The 19,671-nt window shown below is 43.8% G+C and overlaps 1 long non-coding RNA gene across 4 annotated transcripts in view; it reads right to left on the bottom strand.

Annotated features, from left to right (window-relative positions):
- LOC135177997 (uncharacterized) overlaps positions 1 to 19,671 on the bottom strand; it is a 70,785-nt gene that overhangs the window by 9,019 nt on the left and 42,095 nt on the right. For 3 of the 4 annotated variants that reach the window (XR_010303300.1, XR_010303298.1, XR_010303297.1), the window contains exon 4: positions 16,000 to 17,773. The exons of the other annotated variant lie outside the window; for it this stretch is intronic. This is a non-coding gene — a long non-coding RNA (uncharacterized LOC135177997). Of the gene's footprint in view, positions 1 to 15,999; positions 17,774 to 19,671 lie in introns of those variants that run through there. 4 annotated transcript variants of the gene reach the window in all.

Below are 19,671 nucleotides of genomic sequence, written 5' to 3'. Positions count from 1 at the left end.
CTCCAAGATCATCCAGTCCAACCTAGCACCCAGCCCTAGCCAGTCAACTAGACCATGGCACTCAGTGCCTCATCCAGGCTTTTCTTGAACACCTCCAGGGACGGTGCCTCCACCGTCTCCATGGGCAGCCCATTCCAATGGGAAATCACTCTCTCTGTGAAGAACTTCCTCCTAACATCCAGCCTGTACTTCCCCTGGCACAACTTGAGACTGTGTCTGAATCAACACAAAATCAGAAGGTAATAAGGACTTTTCATAAGCACAATATTAAGAAAAATAAGGGGAATATGATGATGATTTATGAATATATTTTAATTACAGGATCACTAAATCTCCCAGCTAAGAGCTTTGCTAGAAAAAATTAAAGGTTACTTCTTACAACTTGCTCTGTGTTTTTTTCATACCATCCTTTAAAATATTAGAAGTGCTCTCCTGCATTTGGATATTTTCCATGCCCAGTGAACCTGTGTCCTGGTTTGAGTTAGAACCAATTCTCTTCAGTGATTTTACCTCTCAGCTCCCTTCCATGTAGCTGCACTTTCTGAAGGTTAACAGCTTATTTTTGCAGACAGTGCCTGCTTCTGCAGTGACAGCTCCTGCTGTTTGTAGCTACCCCTCAAGAGTGGCATGCACAAAGGCTCTTGCTTATGCTTGCTCCTATGAAAATCAAGGTCACTGCTAAACCTTGTGTGCCCTGGTGGAGATGCAGAAAGTCGAAGGCTGCACCTGCAGGCAGGAGCAGACAGGACAGGTGACCCTAAACAAATCAATGAGGTATCCATTCCTTATATATATTTCATTCAACATAAAGTGAAATGATCACAAGGATTAAGCCTTTGATCCCAAGCCATTCTCTCTTGAATTTGGTTCCAGAATCTAATTCCAGAAGCCAATTCCCACCTGCTGCTGAGGCCAGGGCTTGCGCACAGCATTGTTAGTGACAGTGTTCTAGCTGCCATCAAGGGCAGTTCAGTATTAGCTCATTCTGAAGCTTTCCTTTTCATTAAAGCTGCTCTCCCAATTGATAAACCTCTTTCTCTTACTCCTAACCTGACACTCATCTAGAGGCTGGCCTAGTACTAACATTTGATAATCTGTTTGTCAGATCTGTCCTGTTACAAAGTTGCCTTTCCTTGAACTGACTAAAATTAACTCATACTATTCCACTGACAAAAGACCTTCAGTGCTTAATCCTACTCCAGTATGTATTTATCTCCTCCTCAAATAACTTCTACCAGATTGTTATATTTTATTGCTTTTTAAATGTAGTACTGTTGAGGTTTTTTCCTGCTTACTTCTAGCATCACTTTCTAGCTCCAATTATGAGACAACCACCTGCTAAACTCGAGGTCCAGGTGAAGTTTGCATGGGAAGAAAATGTGGTTGCCTTCTCCCCTCGTATAACAATTTGCAGGAAACAGATCTTGCTTGGCTCCACTTTCTTTGCTCAACAATAAATTACTGCATTTAAATTTGCTTTTCTCTACCAAGTTAAAGATAGGAAAAGAGTAATAAAATTTGAAGAATTCTCTGCACTGTTTCCCTGGGGCATGGCCTTCATAGCACAGCCACTGAAAGGACATGAATGGGCAGCAATAACTTCTTGTTCCCAAGACAGTAAGCCAAACTCTCACACCTCCTTGCCATCCTCGAGCATCCAGTTTGTGGTGCATTGTCAGCATTCATTCTCATGATAGAAAAGTCTGTTGCTTTACAGATTGTTACGAGGGAAGTAAAGCAATCTGTTGTACTTAACTGTTTAAGAACTTTTGTGGAATATAGCATAAATCAGGATGTCTTGTAAATTTATTACACCAAGTACTTATTTCAAACAGGAAAGTCTTGTTGACTAGCTAGGGCTGGGTGCTAGGTTGGACTGGATGATCTTGGAGGTCTCTTCCAACCTGGTTGATTCTATGATTCCATGAAGAATCTTAATTCCCACCAAAAGTAAAAAAGCATTACCCACACAAAGCAGTGCTACAGGCTGTGGACAGAGTGGCTGGAGAGCAGCCAGGAAGAAAGGGACCTGGGGGTACTGGTAGAGAGTAGCTGAACATGAGCCAGCAGTGTGCCCAGGTGGCCAAGAGAGCCAATGGCATCCTGGCCTGCATCAGGAACAGTGTGGCCAGTAGGACAAGGGAGGTTATTCTGCCCCTGTACTCAGCACTGGTCAGGCCACACCTTGAGCCCTGTGTCCAGTTCTGGGCTCCTCAATTCAAGAGATATGTTGAGGGGCTGGAACATGTCCAGAGAAGGGCAACAAGGCTGGTGAAAAGCCTGGAACACAAACCCTATGAGGAGAGGCTGAGGGAGCTGGGGATGTTTAGCCTGGAGAAGAGGAGGCTCAGGGGGGACCTTATTGCTGTCTACAACTTCCCAAAGGGAGGTCGTAGCCAGGTGGGGGTTGATCTCTTCTGCCAGGCAACCAGCAACAGAACAAGGGGACACAGTCTCAAGTTGTGCCAGGGGAAGTCTAGGCTGGATGTTAGGAGGAAGTTGTTGGCAGAGAGTGTGATTGGCATTGGAATGGGCTGCCCAGGGAGGTGGTGGAGTTGCTGTCCCTGGAGGTGTTCAAGAAAAGCCTGGCTGAGGCACTTGGTGCCATGGTCTAGTTGATTGGACAGGGCTGGATGCTAGGCTGGACTGGATGACCTTGGAGGTCTCCTCCAATCTCGTTGATTCTATGAAATTCTATATTCTAAAAAGTCAAGAATGATGCCACTGCAAAGAGAACTAAACTCTTCACACTGAGGAGGATTTTTTGTAACCAAACATGTTACAGATTATTAATTATGTCATAAAGCTGTTATCATTATTATCATATAATAATATATTATTATATTATATGTTATCATATAATAAAGCTGTTATTCATTATCATGAAATGCATGAACCAAACAGTAGTAGAATTGATAGTGATTTACTCAGTGAGATGTCTTTAATTGCCAGTTGTCATTGAAGGTTACTGAAATCCTATTCAGAAATCAGCACTGGGAACTGTACTGCAAAGTGAGTCCTGCTGTTCTAAACTTATCTTTTTAGATATTTAACTTAGCATCAGTTCAGTGTAACTCGCAGCATAGAATCATAGAATCACAGAATCAACCAGGTTGGAAGAGACCTCCAAGATCATCCAGTCCAACCTATCACCCTGCCCTATCCAATCAACCAGATCATGGCACTAAGTGCCTCATCCAGTCTTTTCTTGAAGACCCCCAGGGATGGTGCCTCCACCACCTCCCTGGGCAGCCCATTTGTGGCCGTTTGAGCTGATCCTCTAGCTCAGACATAGGGGAGAGATGAACATTCCAGGGATAGGCCACATAAATGGCAACAATAGATAAATTAATATAATTTCATTGGAGCATCAAGAACTTAATGTCTAGAAGCACAGTTTGTTCTGCCCCTTCTCCCGCTGGCTTCTGCTGCTGCAGCTTCGCCTATCTTCCCCGGCTGCTGTTTTGGCTACTGCTGCTTCTGCTGCTTCGCCGCCGCTTGACCCCTCCCCCATCTCCCTTAAGGTTATTGTATTGGGTTTTTTTTTTCCCTTCCTTCCTTCTCTAGTTATTATCTCTCTTTACACTGTTATACTATAAGAAAATACAATTTCATCTTTCTCTGACTTTCAAAAAAGAAGGGGTTTGTGTTGTGCTGAGTCGACTTCTCCCCAGGGGGAACCTCCCTCAACCCGGGACACCATTCCAATGGGAAATCACTCTCTCTGTGAAGAACTTCTTCCTAATATCCAGCCTATACCTACCCTGGCACAACTTGAGACCGTGTCCCCTTTGCTGAGTGCCTAGTTTCATTAATTCATGGACAGAGGCTGAAGTAAACATGCACTATTTTAGAAAAGCAGTAACTTAAACAGCAGTGCCCAGAACTGTCATTCTTCTGTGATAAAGAGACTCAAAATAAATCACACACAGCAGTGCAGAGGTACCAAGGTATCAGGCAGAGTGTGATGTAAACAACATACCAAGAAGATTCTAAAAGAAAATGGGAACAATGCCAATGTCACCTTTCCAGTACACGTAACAGTAAGGCTGCTTCTGCAACACAGTACTGTAGTACCCAGGGGAAGAAGTCATGTCACAAACATTTTGATTTGCAGGTTATATGGCTCTGACAAAATAATTTTAATTCATAGAATCATAGAATCAACCAGGTTGGAAGAGATCTCCAAGATCATCCAGTCCAACCTATCAACCAGCCCTGTCCAGTCAACTAGACCATGGCACTAAGTGCCTCAGCCAGTCTCCTCTTGAACACCTCCAGGGACGGTGACTCCACCACTTCCCTGGGCAGCCCATTCCAGTGCCAATCACTCTCTCTGGCAAGAACTTCCTCCTAACATCCAGCCTATACTTCCCCTGGCACAACTTCAGACTGTCCCCTTGTTCTGGTGCTGGTTGCCTGGCAGAAGAGACCAACCCCCACCTGGCTACAACCTCCCTTCAGGTAGTTGTAGACAGTATTCTGGAAGAGAAACCTGTCTTTGCCCAGAGGAAACCATCTAGTGGTCTATAATTTTGCCTGGATACACAGGAAGAAATGGTTGGTCTTGGGTTTCCCTTATGATCTGGCTTTGGCAAACAGCAAGCCAAAATCATCTTCCAGTTTCAGTGGCTTAGTTAAGGCCCTACTTGAGTCACTGCTTGTTTCCTTACTTCTTTTGGGTGAGTCAATGTGGCTTTCATTAGTGGAAGATCATTGGCTTCCTCCAAGAAAAGTTTATGCTTTCTCAATGTCTATTAGAGATGCAGGGAGTAAGAACTCTAGATGAAAGAAGGACTGTTCAGAAGGTCTTGTAGTGTTAGGATGAGGGGCATTGGTTTGAAGCTGGAGCAGGGGAGATTTAGGTTGGACACAAGGAGCAAGTTCTTCACAGGGAGACTGGTAAAGTACTGGAACAGGCTTCCCATGGATGTGGTTGAGACCCCATCCCTGGAGATATTCAAGATCAGAGTTGATGTGGTCTTGAGCAACCTGATCTAGCTGGATGTGCTCCTGCTCACTGCAGGGGGGTTGGGCAAGGTAACCTTTGAGGGTCCCTTCCAACCCAGTGTAATCCGTGAATGAGCTGTACCATCTGTTTGTATTCAGATGTTTGCTAGCAGTATTTGCTTTGCACCTAGTCTGCAGAGTGCCTCTCTTGAGGGACTCCTACATTTGAGAGGGTTTATGAATCATTTACGCTTATATGTGAAGACTTAGGTAATGCTTTCCAGAGAACTGGAAATGAAAGCAGGTCAGTGTTGCCACAGGAGTGCCTGACAAGCTTCCCTAGAACGTAGTTTCACTACTGAGCAGGACAAGAGTTACAAGAAGAAAAAAACAACAAAACAAACCCAACAAACTCCTTTCCACCTCACTGCCTTAATCCAGCAGAGACTACAGCATAGCCCACACTCTGCAGTTTCTCTTACTACCTCTGCTTAATTGCTGTTTTCTGTTTCAGAGACCTTTTCAGTACTGTACCATCTTCAGCACTGGAGAAATGCATCTTACTTTACAAATTTACATAACAAGTAACTGTGCCAGATCTGACAGCTCAGATAATTTGCATTCAAGAAGGGCGGAGAAAGATGCCGCTGAAGTAGAAATTACTTTTAATAGGACAAGCCCTTTCACTTACACAGCGACAGTAGTTGCAAGGCAAGAAGCAAAAACAATTAAACCAAGTCAGAATACAGGATATGCTTGCTGAGGAAAAGACTGAAACGTCTGAAAATGCAGCAAATAGCCTGACACAAAAATGGGTAGGACACTCTACACTTATTCAGGGCACAGGAGTTCTCTTCACTTGAAAAAGTCAAGTTAGAGAGAAGCCTCTTAAAAATTATCCCTTGTGTTACTGTAAACTCTAATTCTTCAGTAGATCACCAGTGACAATGTATTGTCTCCCATGGCCCAAACAATCTTTACAGCTAACACATAAATAATCTTACAAAGAGCCTTTTCCTGTGTGGTCTATCTTTTTCTACTTTGAACCTGCATGACCACCATCTTCCTCAATATGTTGCCTCTAACAGTGAACTGCAGAGTCCAACCAGCCAGTAGATGTGTAGCCTCTTTCACCTTAAAACTTTGCTTTTTAACCTCATGGAAAAAAAAAAAAAAAGAGGAAGGACAGAAGGAAGGACAGAAGGAAGGACAGAAGGAAGGACAGAAGGAAGGACAGAAGGAAGGACAGAAGGAAGGACAGAAGGAAGGACAGAAGGAAGGACAGAAGGAAGGACAGAAGGAAGGACAGAAGGAAGGACAGAAGGAAGGACAGAAGGAAGGACAGAAGGAAGGACAGAAGGAAGGACAGAAGGAAGGACAGAAGGAAGGACAGAAGGAAGGACAGAAGGAAGGACAGAAGGAAGGACAGAAGGAAGGACAGAAGGAAGGACAGAAGGAAGGACAGAAGGAAGGACAGAAGGAAGGACAGAAGGAAGGACAGAAGGAAGGACAGAAGGAAGGACAGAAGGAAGGACAGAAGGAAGGACAGAAGGAAGGACAGAAGGAAGGACAGAAGGAAGGACAGAAGGAAGGACAGAAGGAAGGACAGAAGGAAGGACAGAAGGAAGGACAGAAGGAAGATGTTGCTCAGTCAGCAGCCCAAGCAAGAGTGAGAGCAAAATGGCGAGAGTGCTACCTAATGTTTTCATTTCTTCTTCCCATACTTCTCAGCGAGACGGTGAGTGAAGTAGACATCACCACTGTTTCCCTTTCACAGCTTGTAATCTAGTTCTCACCAAAACATTCTACCCTGCTTCAAACTAGCACAAGAGTAAAATGCAAAAGAAAAATTATTATATTCCAATGTCTAAGCACAAACACACAAAAAATGATCATTCCTTCATTTCACTGAGTCACAGGTCAATTTCCAGCCAAGAAATAACTTGTGTCATGCACACTAAATGCTTTCCTTCCATTTGAGCTACCACTACTGCCAAATAAAGTGGCTCCTACATCTAGATACCCTTTCCCCTAACAGGGCTATTTCTGCAAGCATCTTCCAAATAAGCAGCACTACAGAACTGATTGGACTGAGGGGGAAAAAAGAAAAAAATCACACCTGAGCAGGAGTTCTTTCCATAGACAGTCATGGAACAAAGCAAGAACAAAAGCCATACAGCATCAAACACAAAGTTAAGACAGCTTAATCAGCACAGTTGTTAAAGCTCAACTTCAAGCTTCTTACTGAAGCCACACAAGTAGCCTCCTCCCTCACTTCCCAGACTCTGCCAGGCAAAAACCCAATGCTTACTATCTTCAATCAATGTGATAATGCACTCCTGTCATGATGAATCACATAGAAAAGATGTGTGGCTGTTCCCTTCTGGCATCAAACGAGCCTGATTCTCCAGCCTTTGCTCTGCACTGCACTACAACATCACTTCAGAAAAGATATACGTGGAATCTCCACATGCCATTGGGCTTCTCAAGTTCTATCCTATTTACTTTTCCTCCAAAAGCAGCTTGGACACTGGTGACAGTCTCAAATTCCTTTGAAGAAACACATTTAATACATTTAAGTACTGAATTGGGCCTGTGCCATCTTCTTCGGCTTTTGTTTCTTCACAAAATTCCAGTAACACTTACAGACTCACAGAATGTGTTGAGTTAGAAAGGACCTTAAAGATCCTATCATGGCATCATCAAGCTATATTTTTATTCCCTGCTTCACACCTTAGTTTCTAGATTAGACTCTCCACAGAACCACAAACTTATCCTTCCTTCTGTAACTTGATAGAAGCAATTACACTGTAGACAAATGCATGCGTGAGGAGTCAATATTGATATAGGATCACAGGATGCTAGGGGTTGGAAGGGACCCAAGGAGATCATTGAGTCCAATTCTCCTGACAGAGCAGGTCCACACAATCTAGGACAGATCACAGAGGAGTGCATCCAGACAGACCTTGAAAGTCTCCAGAGAAGGAGACTCCACAACCTCTCTAAGGAGTCTGTTTCAGTACTCTGGGACCCTTACAATAAAGAAGTTTCTCCTTGTGTTGAAGTGGAACTTCTGTGCTGCAGCTTACACCCATTGCTCCTTGTCCTATCACAGGGAGCAAGTGAGCAGAGCCTGTCCTCCCCCTCCTGACAAGTCCTCAGATATTTATAAACACTTATCAAATCCCCTCTCAGTCTTCTCTTCTCCAGACTAAAAAGCCCCAGGTCCCTCAGCCTCTCCTCATCAGCCATGCCCTCCAGGCCCCTAATCATCCTCGTAGCCCTCCGCTGGACCCTCTCCAGCAGATCCCTGCTCCTCTTAAACTGGGCAGCCCAAAAATGAATGCAGTATTCAGGATGAGGTCTCACCAGGGCAGAGTAGAGTGGGAGGAGAACCTCCCTTGATCTGCTGGACACACTCCTCCTAATACACCCCAGGATGCCGTTGGCCTTCTTGTCCAGAAGGGCACATTGCTGTGCCATGGTTAACTTCTTATCCACCAGGACCCCCAGGTCCCTCTCCACAGGACTGCTTTCCAGCAGATCACCTCCCAGCCTGTACTGGTGCAGTTTCTTATTCCTTCCCAGGTGCAGGACTCTAATTGTCCTTGGTTCCTCTGTGCCCAGCTCTCCAGTCTGTCCAGGTCTCTCTGGATGGCCACACAGCCTCCAGCTGTATCAGACAAGCCTCCCAGTTTGATGTCATCAGCAAATTTGCTGAGCAGATTCTGTCTGTGTCTTCGTCAACGTCACTGATGAAAAAGCTGAACAGCACCAGATCCAGCACTGATCCCTGGGGGACACCACTAGTCACAGGTCTCCAGCTGGACCTGGCACCATTGATCACCACTCTTTGAACTCTGTCTTGTATGGTAAATCCATGCTGACTACTCCTGATAACCTTCTTCTCTTCCAAGTGCCTTGAGATGCCCTCCAACAGGAGACGCTCTATCATTTTTCCAGGGATGGAGCTGAGGCTGACTGGTCTATGGTTTCCTGGAACCTCTTTCTTGCCCTTTTTGAAGGCTGCAGAGACATTGGCCTCAGGCACCTCTCCTGTCCACCACAAATTGGCAAAAGTGATGGAGAGTGGTGGATCGATAACATCAGCCAGTTCAGCACCCCTGAGTGCATCCCATCAGGACCCACGGACTTGTGAATGTTCAATTTGCATAATTGACCCCTAACCCAGTCTGTACTGACCAGTGGGGAGCATTCCCTCCTCCAGGCTTCCTTGCCTTCACCCAGGGTCTGGAGTACATAGGAGAGTTCAGCCTTAGGTGTAAAGACTGAAGCACAGAAGGCATTCAGCTCCTCTGCCTTCTCCACATCCTCAGTTATCAAGGCTGTTTCCTTGTTCAGCAGTGGCCCCACACACCCCTATTCTTCCTTTTTCTACTGACATATTAGAAGAAGCCCTTCTTGTTCTCTTTTACTTCTTTTACTTCATTTGCCAGCTTCATACATCACTATTCTGAATTTATACAGATACCTGTAGCAGAGATAGCTGCTAGGCAATTTGTCTAGAAAAAAAGATTCTCAGCAAGAAAAACACCAAAGAAATTCCTTTAAATGTCTCCTGCATAATGCACAGGAGAAAATGTTACAAAGCATCACAATGCAAATAAATTTCCATATGATACATTAACTTGACAAAAGTTTCTCCAGAGTATGCTGTCTTCCAAGCACAGCAGTAAAAAGGTAGAATTTAGTTGCAATGCTTTACCATTTAAATGGTGAAATCAGAGCCTCCACTAGGTTTTAAAGAGATAAATCACACAATATTTAAGTAAAAATGAAGTAAGAAATTCAGCATTTAGATGCCTCATGCCACAAAACCAGGGCCAGAGGACTGTCACAGAAGTCTTCAAACACAGGAGCTTCACTAACAAACCTGTGTTTTTACCAGTTGCTACATCAAGTGTTTCAAACAAGAGAGTCAAAGGTAATCACAAAAAGGAAAACCACACAAACATGTTCCCTCTGGCCTACAGAAAAGCCACTTGTAGTCAGTCTGTCAAAATTTCACATGGAATAATTGAATATATCCAAAATAATTCACTGAAAAGAAAGACTCAGCTTGAATGTGAGATGCCCATAGTTGTGCATACAATTAGTCAAATTAGTTCTTGTCTGCATGCTGCAAAATTAACATGCCTCCTGTGAATGATGCTTTTAGTACACTGTTTGCTTCTCCTCTTTTCATCAGGAGAACAAAGAAAGGTTAAAGACATTAAGAGGAAAAACAAATCTTGTATAGGCAATCAATATATTTTCCAGCCTCTCATCATCCGAGTTGGAAGTGTGACAAAATGTCAGAGAGAAAACAACCTTTGCAATAAGGACTTTAAAGTAATTTAAATAATCAGAACAAACTCTAACATCCTTTCCAGTGACTATCACATTCAGGTTTAATTCTATTACAGCAATACAAAGGTAAGACCATCTCGGAGAGTAGCCTATTGCTGTTCTTAGAAAGGACAATACTGAACCATGAAGAATCACAAACTTTAGAGGTTGGAAGAGACCTCCAGAAATCAGTGAGTCCAACTCCCCTGCCAAGGCAGGATCCCCTAGAGTAGTCTGCACAGGAATGCATCCAGGCAGGTTTTGAAAGTCTCCAGAGGAGACTCTGCAACCTCTCTAAGCTGCCTGTTCTAGCGCTCTGTCACCCTCACTGAAAAGAATCATAGAATCAGTCAGGGTTGGAAGAGACCACAAGGATCATAGAATCAACCTCCAAGATCATCCAGTCCAACCTAGCACCCAGCCCTAGCCAGTCAACTAAACCATGGCACTAAGTGCCTCAGCCAGGCTTTTCATCAACATGTCCAGGGACGGTGACTCCACCACCTCCCTGGGCAGCCCATTCCAATGCCAATCACTCTGGCAACAACTTCCTCCTAACATCCAACCTATACTTCCCCCCAGCACAACTTGAGACTGTGTCCCCTTGTTCTATTGCTGGTTATCTGGGAGAAAAGACCAACCCCCACCTGCCTACAGTCTCCCTTCAGGTAGTTGTAGACAGCAATGAGGTCCCCCCTGAGCCTCCTCTTCTCCAGGCTAAACAACCCCAGCTCCCTCAGCCTCTCCTCATAGGGTGTGTGTTCCAGGCTTTTCACCAGCTTTCTTGCCCTTCTCTGGACATGTTCCAGTATCTCAATTATGCTCAGATACAGAAAATCTCTAAGATATCTTGTATCTGGTACACCAATCCAAGCTGTTAACCTTCTCCCTTTCAGAAGAACTGACCTGTCCTATCGTTGTAATGCTGTTTGGAATTTGAGATTGCTGGAAATACTTAGACAACACAGAAGTGTCTGCAGCAGTCAAATGGTACTTTGCAGTACCATACATAAATCATCTGATGTAAAAAGAACAGGCTACATAACATCAGTTTAGTTTGATTCTGTTTTCTGTGCTCTGAAGTCTTTTAACTTTTTAATCCATCAACTTCTGTCTGTTGTTTTAGAGCTAATATTATAAAATTACTAATTAAGCCATCAATCTTTTTCTGTCTGAAGTATCAAAACTGGCAAAAAGTTATAGTCTGAAAGTCTTCCAGTGAATTACCTTTCAGTAATTAAAAAAATCTCATCAGTTCTGCCTGATAGGAGTCCCATCATACTAACAATCAATGAAAAAAAAACAGTAACAATGAATAAAAGGGCATTGGCAAGAAGAAAGTTTCACACTTACTGTACCTGTAAGTCATTTTAATTCTTTGTACACCACTGAAGGAGGAGATATACAATAGAAATCAAGTTTAATCCTGCATTTGCTCCTCTGGAATTGCTATGGCAAGTGATGGAACTCTTAACTAGCCTCTAGTGCTGGGAAGGGCTCTGTGCTGAGGGCCCCTTGGGAATTAACTCCCATCATCTGTAACTCAATTTAAGCTCCCATCCATCCATTTTCATACAAAGAAAATGTCAGAATAGATATTGCTTTGGCCAGAGCCTTTCCTGCCTACTTGATTTAGAAGAGCTCTCCTCCTTTGGGAGAAGTATAGGCTGGATGTTAGGAGGAAGTTCTTCACAGAAAGAGTGATTTGCCATTGGAATGGGCTGCCCAGGGAGATGGTGGAGTCACTATCCCTGGAGATGTTGAAGAAAAGCCTGGATGAGGCACTTGGTGCCAGGGTCTAGTTGATTGGACAGGGCTGGGTGCTAGGTTGGACTGGCTGATCTTGGAGGTCTCTCCCAACCTGGTTGATTCTATGATTCTATGAAACGTGATTTCAGCCTTTTCACTTTGAACAATACTAAAATATTGTTCAATGTCTGGAAACAGGGACAGTTTAAAAGTTATGATAAGTCCATGTCAATGCTCCCTCTTCCTGTTCCACTGATTGCAGCAGAATTAGAAACAAGACCTATCTTCCATCAACTCTTCCGTGTCCTGGTTTCACTGGGACAAAATCCTCTTCACTGGGACCAGCCATGGATTGCAGGCTGTTAGCAATTTCAAGTCATCCAGGGCAGCTGCCCCAAGGTGGCTCAAGGGTACCTCTCAGACCATAAACATCACACTCCTTATGAAGAGAAAAGTTTGCCTCCTGCTTGGGCTCCTGAGGCCTGCTTTCCAGTTCATTGTGACCACTACATGTTCTGGGCTGTGTATAGCTTTGTGTACTTTATATTTGCACCAGTATTAGCTTGGCTGTTTCATTAAAACTGTTTCCATTTTTACCCATAAATGTCCTTTTCCCAATCCCCCTTCTTAGTTGGGGAGGGGTCACTGAGTGATAGAGCAACCGCTGTAGTTCAGTCCCACATACACGCTCAGTTTAGACACTGACCAACAGTCTTCTCTCCAAGCACTCTCTAAAGCCACCCACTGGTGCAAGACCCTGACTTCTCCATCTGCTTCAGCCTTGCTGCAAAATACTGTCAGCTGCTGGCATGTTTGGAATGGAATCCCACAGTACAGACAGCCAACATTTGTTTAGATAGAAAAGGAACAGATGGTTAAATATGACAGTTTGGGTTTTGCTGGCAGATATATTTGGGTAGATTAGCAGCTCACAGCTTACAGGTGTCATACACACATGTACATACTGTTACTGAATTAGGAGATTGAAATATTTCTATTTTTACCTCTGATTTTTCCAGTTATCACAGTATCACAGTATTATCAGGGCTGGAAGAGACCTCACAGATCATCAAGTCCAACCCTTTACCACAGAGCTCAAGGCTAGACCATGGCACCAAGTGCCACGTCCAACCTTGCCTTGAACAGCCCAAGGGAGGGCGACTCCACCACCTCCCCAGGCAGCCCATTCCAGTGTCCAATGACTCTCTCAGTGAAGAACTTTCTTCACATTTAAGGTGTTAGGAATTATGCAGCAGGCAAATGCATTACAGCCATCTACATCAAAAATAGTCTGCAAAACTGTTGTGCAAGTTTACAGCAAAACCTATCTTGTCCTATCTCTTAAGCTTCAGAAACATAATTGTCAGAATATATAAACAAAACAGCTAATCATACTCCACTGGGAAAAAGCCAAATAGCTCTATGTCTGTCTTGGTGAAAGATAAGCATAGATAAGGAATGAGGGAGGAAAGACATGACAATAGAAAATCAGAAAAAGATATTAGGCTGCACTATTGAAAACACTGAACTGGAGATAAGGACTAACTTGAAAATGAACAGGAGCACAGAAGCACAGCCAATAAAAATCTGATACCTAAGGGGCTCAATATCAGTCTACAACAGACAAAGTCTATTAACCACAAGAAAGTTACACAGCACAATTGCTACGCTGGGCAAAGAAGTGCGATAGTACACCAGCTGCTACCTCTCCTCATGTTTGAGTCTGCCTTTTAGCATCGATTGCTCTCACCACACAGAAGTTGACACATCTGTTTATTTTGTTGCATGCTTTTTGGTTTTTCAACTGGTCACGGCAAATATAACCTTTGAGAGGATGTTGTGGTAGGCCTCATAGGCCCCAGATAGGCTCATACATGTCCTGCCTTGCCTAGCCATGTTTTTCTGCTCCACCAGAGAGGCAATCGCAGGAAATGGACACCAAGTACCTGGAGCCACTGAGTCTGGCCTGCCCAGGGTCCTGTGGTGTAAGGTACACACACTTAGCTTGTGCCTGCCTAGTCCACTAGTCCAAAGCCTGTGCTTTTCCCAAATTAGGGAAAAGTGAGCCTGTGGCTTTGCCTAATAGGGTAAGGTTTGGCTACCTGCCATCCTGATTGGCTACTCTGTGTCCGAAGGGCAGTTAATCTCGGCCCACATTGATAAAGGGAGATAGGAGGTGAACAACCTGCTTTTGCTTCCTTGCTTTGCTTCCCTTCTCTTTGCCTGCTCTCTCTGCTGTGCCCAGCCCTGCTGCTACTGCACACTGCCTTACTGCTTGCCTGCTAAACTCCACTGCCACCAGTTACCAGGAGCAGACCCTGGATGTCTGCACAAGATCGGCCTTTGTGGCCAGCATGACATCATGCTGAAATTGCACAACATCTGCCTTCTTCTGCACCTGAAGGTCTTGCTTAGAATTCCTGGACATATATACAGATGGTCCAGAAGAAGACAGGAGAACAAGGCCAGAGATTGTCTGTGTTCTTTCCCCAGAAGCTGGGAAGATTCAAGCCTCAACATCCAACAAGACAGAATCCCCTGACAGCATTTGCATTTGGGCACTGTCTGGACTGTGGCTAGCCCCTGCAAGGGTAATAATAATAATCTGTGAGTAAATGCTTAAATGACTCTGTGATTCTCTACTGCCTTCTGCCATAGAGCAGAAAGAGCTTGGGCCCAGCTACTGGGCAAACGGCGTATTTGACCACAAGCAGCATTGACTGCAGGAACAGTCTCTTCCAGCTCAATTAATGTTTATGTATTTTGCTCAAGCTATGCCAGGGGAAATTTAGGCTCAAGGTGAAGAGAAAGTTCTTCACTGAGAGAGTCATTGGACACTGGAATGGGCTGCCCGGGGAGGTGGTGGAGTCGCCGTCCCTGGAGCTGTTCAAGGCAGGATTGGACGTGGCACTTGGTGCCATAGTCTAGCCTTGAGCTCTGTGGTAAAGGGTTGGACTTGATGATCTGTGAGGTCTCTTCCAACCCTGATGATACTGTGATACTGTGTGGTATAAATCCTAAAAAATTAATACTAAGCAGTCCTTCAAAACTTCTGACTGGGTAACATTGCACCCAGTTATGTTAAATTCTGCACTCTGTCTGAACACCTTATTGCAGCTTTACATAGCCTTGTTTGAGGTGCTTATCAAATCTGGAAATGAAGGTAACAAAGTACAGTCAAAAAGAATTATAAATATATTTGTAGCCTTGACAGCTTTATGGTGGAAAGTCAGAAAGAGTTTGTACTGACAAATAAGATCATAGAATCAACCAGGTTGGAAGAGACCTCCAAGATCAGCCAGTCCAACCTAGCACCCAGCCCTAGCCAGTCAACTAGACCATGGCACTAAGTGCCTCATCCAGGCTTTTCTTCAACACCTCCAGGGACAGCGACTCCACCACCTCCCTGGGCAGCCCATTCCAATGGGAAATGACTCTCTCTGGCAACAACTTCCTCCTAACATCCAGCCTAGACCTACCCTGGCACAACTTGAGACTGTGTCCCCTTGTTCTGTTGCTGGTTGCCTGGCAGAAGAGACCAACCCCCACCTGGCTACAGCCTCCCCTCAGGTAGTTGTAGACAGCAATGAGGTCCCCCCTGAGCCTCCTCTTCTCCAGGCTAAACACCCCCAGCTCCCTCAGCCTCTCCTCATAGGGTTTGTGCTCCAGGCCACTCACCAGCTTTGTTGCCCTTCTCTGGACACGTTCCAGCACCTCAACATCTCTCTTGAATTGAGGGGCCCAGAACTGGACACAGGACTCAAGGTGTGGCCTGACCAGTGCCGAGTACAGGGGCAGAATAACCTCCCTTGTCCTACTGGCCACACTGTTCCTGATGCAGGCCAGGATGCCATTGGCTCTCTTGGCCACCTGTGCAAAGCTGCGATAAAAAGGACACCCAAGACATGTCTAGTCAAGAAAAAGCAGACTTTAAAGTGGCTGCAGGCATAGTACTTCAAAATATTGCACAGATTAGACAAATGTCATGAGATTTTTCTAGGGAAAAAAATTATTTTAAAAGTATGCTGAAAACTCTTTATATTGTGTAGCAAGTAATGAACTTACAGATCCACTGTGTGTCAAGTGCCAATTTTCAGAAATCAAGAATCAATTCCATCCCCCCACAAAGTAATTCTTATAACATTAGTTTGTTACATCATGCTGCTTTCTACCTAATATTAAAATGTCAAGTCATCTAAAGATATTTTCAATGTAATTTTTATAAGTACAGCATATTTTGATGTAACATCATCTGATTTTTAGCTCACAAACTTATTACAACAGGTGTCAGTTACACTAAAATCAAACACTGAAATATTAGTGAAAGCAAATTTCCTCTTAATAAATAAAATGACTTTTTTTTTCACATCTGAAGACTATGACAGAGTTTCAAGTTGAATAATTTATCCACATATTCTAGAGCTTAGTAACCACAGTCATAGTATTCACTCAGCACATGGAACAGTATCAGAAATTTTTAACAATCAGATAAAACAGAGAGAGAAGGAGGCCTTTTTCTCCATGAAAAACAGCTGAGGAAATAACTGCATTTCCAGAACAGCATCACAGCACAAATTTCTTTGGTGTGAGGCTCACAGAATGAATTGTAGAATGTTTTTGGCCAGACGCATCTAGTCCATAGGCTGGACCTGATGATCTCAGAGGTGTATTCCAGTGTGAGTAATTCTGTGGTTAGAACAAACTGCAATCCAGAATCATAAGGGCAACTTTTTTTTTCTTCTTTTTTCATTAACCAGTTTTTAATGTTTCACTAATTAACTCTTCCCTATCTGAAAACAAGTGATATTAAACTCATCATGCAAATCATCCATGGAGGAAGTTTCCCAAGAATGTGCTTGCTGCTCTCTCAGTATCTCTGTAAGTTGACTGATTTTAGTGGAAACTGAGGGTGGTACAGAAGTATTTAAAAAGTGTCTAATTGGAATTTCATAGCTGTCATAGTGACAGACTTCTATGAGCTCTGAATTGCTTCAGTGTTCATACATCTATAGTGAAAGACTGAACTGGTGATAGACAAACTTCAGACTTGCCATAGCACTTACAGGATACTGAATCACAGAAAGCCAATAAGGCAAGCCCAGGATAAACACATCCTACACCTGGGAAATGTGTGGCATCACAGTGGTAATCTTACACAGTTATTAACAAATCACAGGAAACCAAGACTGAGATTCAGCTTCTGCTCTTGCCCTCTCAAAGTCTGTTATTAACAAATCACAGGAAACCAAGACTAGGATGCAGCTTCTGCTCCTGTCCTCTTCCTCTCAAAGTCTTTGAACAGCTATGTGATAAAACAGAGTTGTCAAGGCTGTCACCAAAGCACCCAAAACCCAGCCAGCAATGGCTACCCAAAACACAGATTTATTGAAAAAATTTTTTTTTACAATTACTCAGTCCTTTGGACACAACTAAATTGTAAGTTCAGATGCCAGTCAGGAACATAACTACTACATGACCAGTTAAGCTTTAACCTTAAACTTCAAGGAATATTCTTTCTACAAAGATGAACCAAAATGTGTGCACATTGACTGAAAGGTGAAACCTTGCACTCAAGGATACCCAAAATACACACTTGCCAAAGCTGGGGGTGAGGATTCACTCAACCTGCAGACATCTTCCTTAGATAGTATCCCAGTCTAACAGGAAGTTTATCTTGATCTCTGTTCAGTTCCAAAGACATCCACCTCCACAGACAGGTGATGCCCTGTAACAGGTTTAAACACCATAAACTGGTTAACCTGCCTGTTTCCCCCCAGCACAGAAATGAGGAAAAGACAAAAACAAAAACAAACCACAAACTCTGGGTTGAGATAAAGAGTTGAGATAAAAAGAGTTAAACATAAAACAGAATAACATAACCATAATGCACAATTACCTTAACTTTGACTACTTGCAGCAAAAGTGCAGCAAAATGAGGGGGAAAAAAAAACATCATAAACCAGAAAACCAAAACCAGCAGCTACCCATCTCCCACATACATCACCACCATCCCTGCAGAGGAAAGACAACACCCAAAACCTGTCACCCAAAAGCAGTAATTAGAACAAGAAGCCTCTCGTGTTACAATCTGAACTTCAAGTCCCACAATACTTTGCCCTCAACCAGCATTTTCATTTTGAAGCTGGCATAAGGCAAGATAGTTTTGAAGAACAGCAGCAAATATTCAGTTTAACTCATGACATGCTCATAACCTTCCATCTAGATGTCTGCTGCTACAAAACCATACCTCAACCTCATTAAAGCAGACCATCTTGAGTTCACGCAGTGGCATCATGTTACTACCTAAACACTGTTGCATCAGTCTCGGAAATAACAAGGCACCAGCTCAGCAGACACACACCGTTGCCAGGATTCTGCAAGTTTGCAATCTGGCATCAAAGCAAATGCCCATGTCTAAAACTGGCAGAGTAACAAAAAGCACCACATGTCCTACAACTCCAGGAAATTTCCACTTACATGTAACCAAACCAATTTAATAACAATCCTCTTCCACACACAACATCAATTTTTAATCAAAAAAACCCCCGCTGTTGTTACACTGCCTTATTAGCAAATATCTTATGGACACTGAGTAGAGTACTTTTAATGACCTGCTAAATATCTCTGTCCACATTATGACCACATCTCTCCAACAGCATCCCTGGCATTCCCAAACCATATGGCTACGCTTAACAACGCCCACCGGTATTTGTGTACTGATGCGCTGATTGTGATTCTGCATTGCTGGAACAACATCCATCAATATTTGTGACAATATTATCAGCCTACCCAGCAGCAGTAAGCCATTGCTGCTGACAACCAGCCATATGGTAGTTAGCTTCCAGGAAATAATTGTTTTGAATTGCCCTCTCTTTTGGAAACATGGCAAGACAGCTTCATAACCAGGCAATTTTCAGGTTAGAAGATTTCCTTAAGATCACTCTTAGCATTTTCTCTCCTTCTTGAATCTGTCATAAGCTCAGTATCACAGTATCACACAGTATCGCAGTATCATCAGGGTTGGAAGAGACCTCACAGATCATCAAGTCCAACCCTTTACCACAGAGCTCAAGGCTAGACCATGGCACCAAGTGCCACGTCCAATCCTGCCTTGAACAGCTCCAGGGATGGCGACTCCACCACCTCCCCGGGCAGCCCATTCCAGTGTCCAATGACTCTCTCAGTGAAGAACTTTCTCCTCACCTCCAGCCTAAATCTCCCCTGGCACAGCCTGAGGCTGTGTCCTCTTGTTCTGGTGCTGGCCACTTGAGAGAAGAGAGCAACCTCCTCCTGGCCACAACCACCCCTCAGTTAGTTGTAGACAGCAATAAGGTCTCCCCTGAGCCTCCTCTTCTCCAGGCTAACCAATCCCAGCTCCCTCAGCCTCTCCTCGTAGGGCTGTGCTCGAGGCCTCTCACCAGCCTCGTCGCCCTTCTCTGGACACGCTCAAGCATTTCAATGTCCTTCCTAAACTGGGGGGCCCAGAACTGTAATTATGCTAATACTTTAAACATATCACTAAGACTATGTATTCTTTGAAAACTAGAAGTACTCTGAGATTTCATAGATCAAATGATACAAGAGTCATTCTAGCCTTTCTCATCAGCATGTCTACACAAATTC

Source organism: Pogoniulus pusillus, chromosome 9 (assembly GCF_015220805.1).
Source record: "Pogoniulus pusillus isolate bPogPus1 chromosome 9, bPogPus1.pri, whole genome shotgun sequence".
Taxonomy (NCBI): domain Eukaryota; kingdom Metazoa; phylum Chordata; class Aves; order Piciformes; family Lybiidae; genus Pogoniulus; species Pogoniulus pusillus.
Note: the sequence above shows the minus strand (reverse complement) of the source record. Positions and strands in the feature narration are given on the sequence as shown.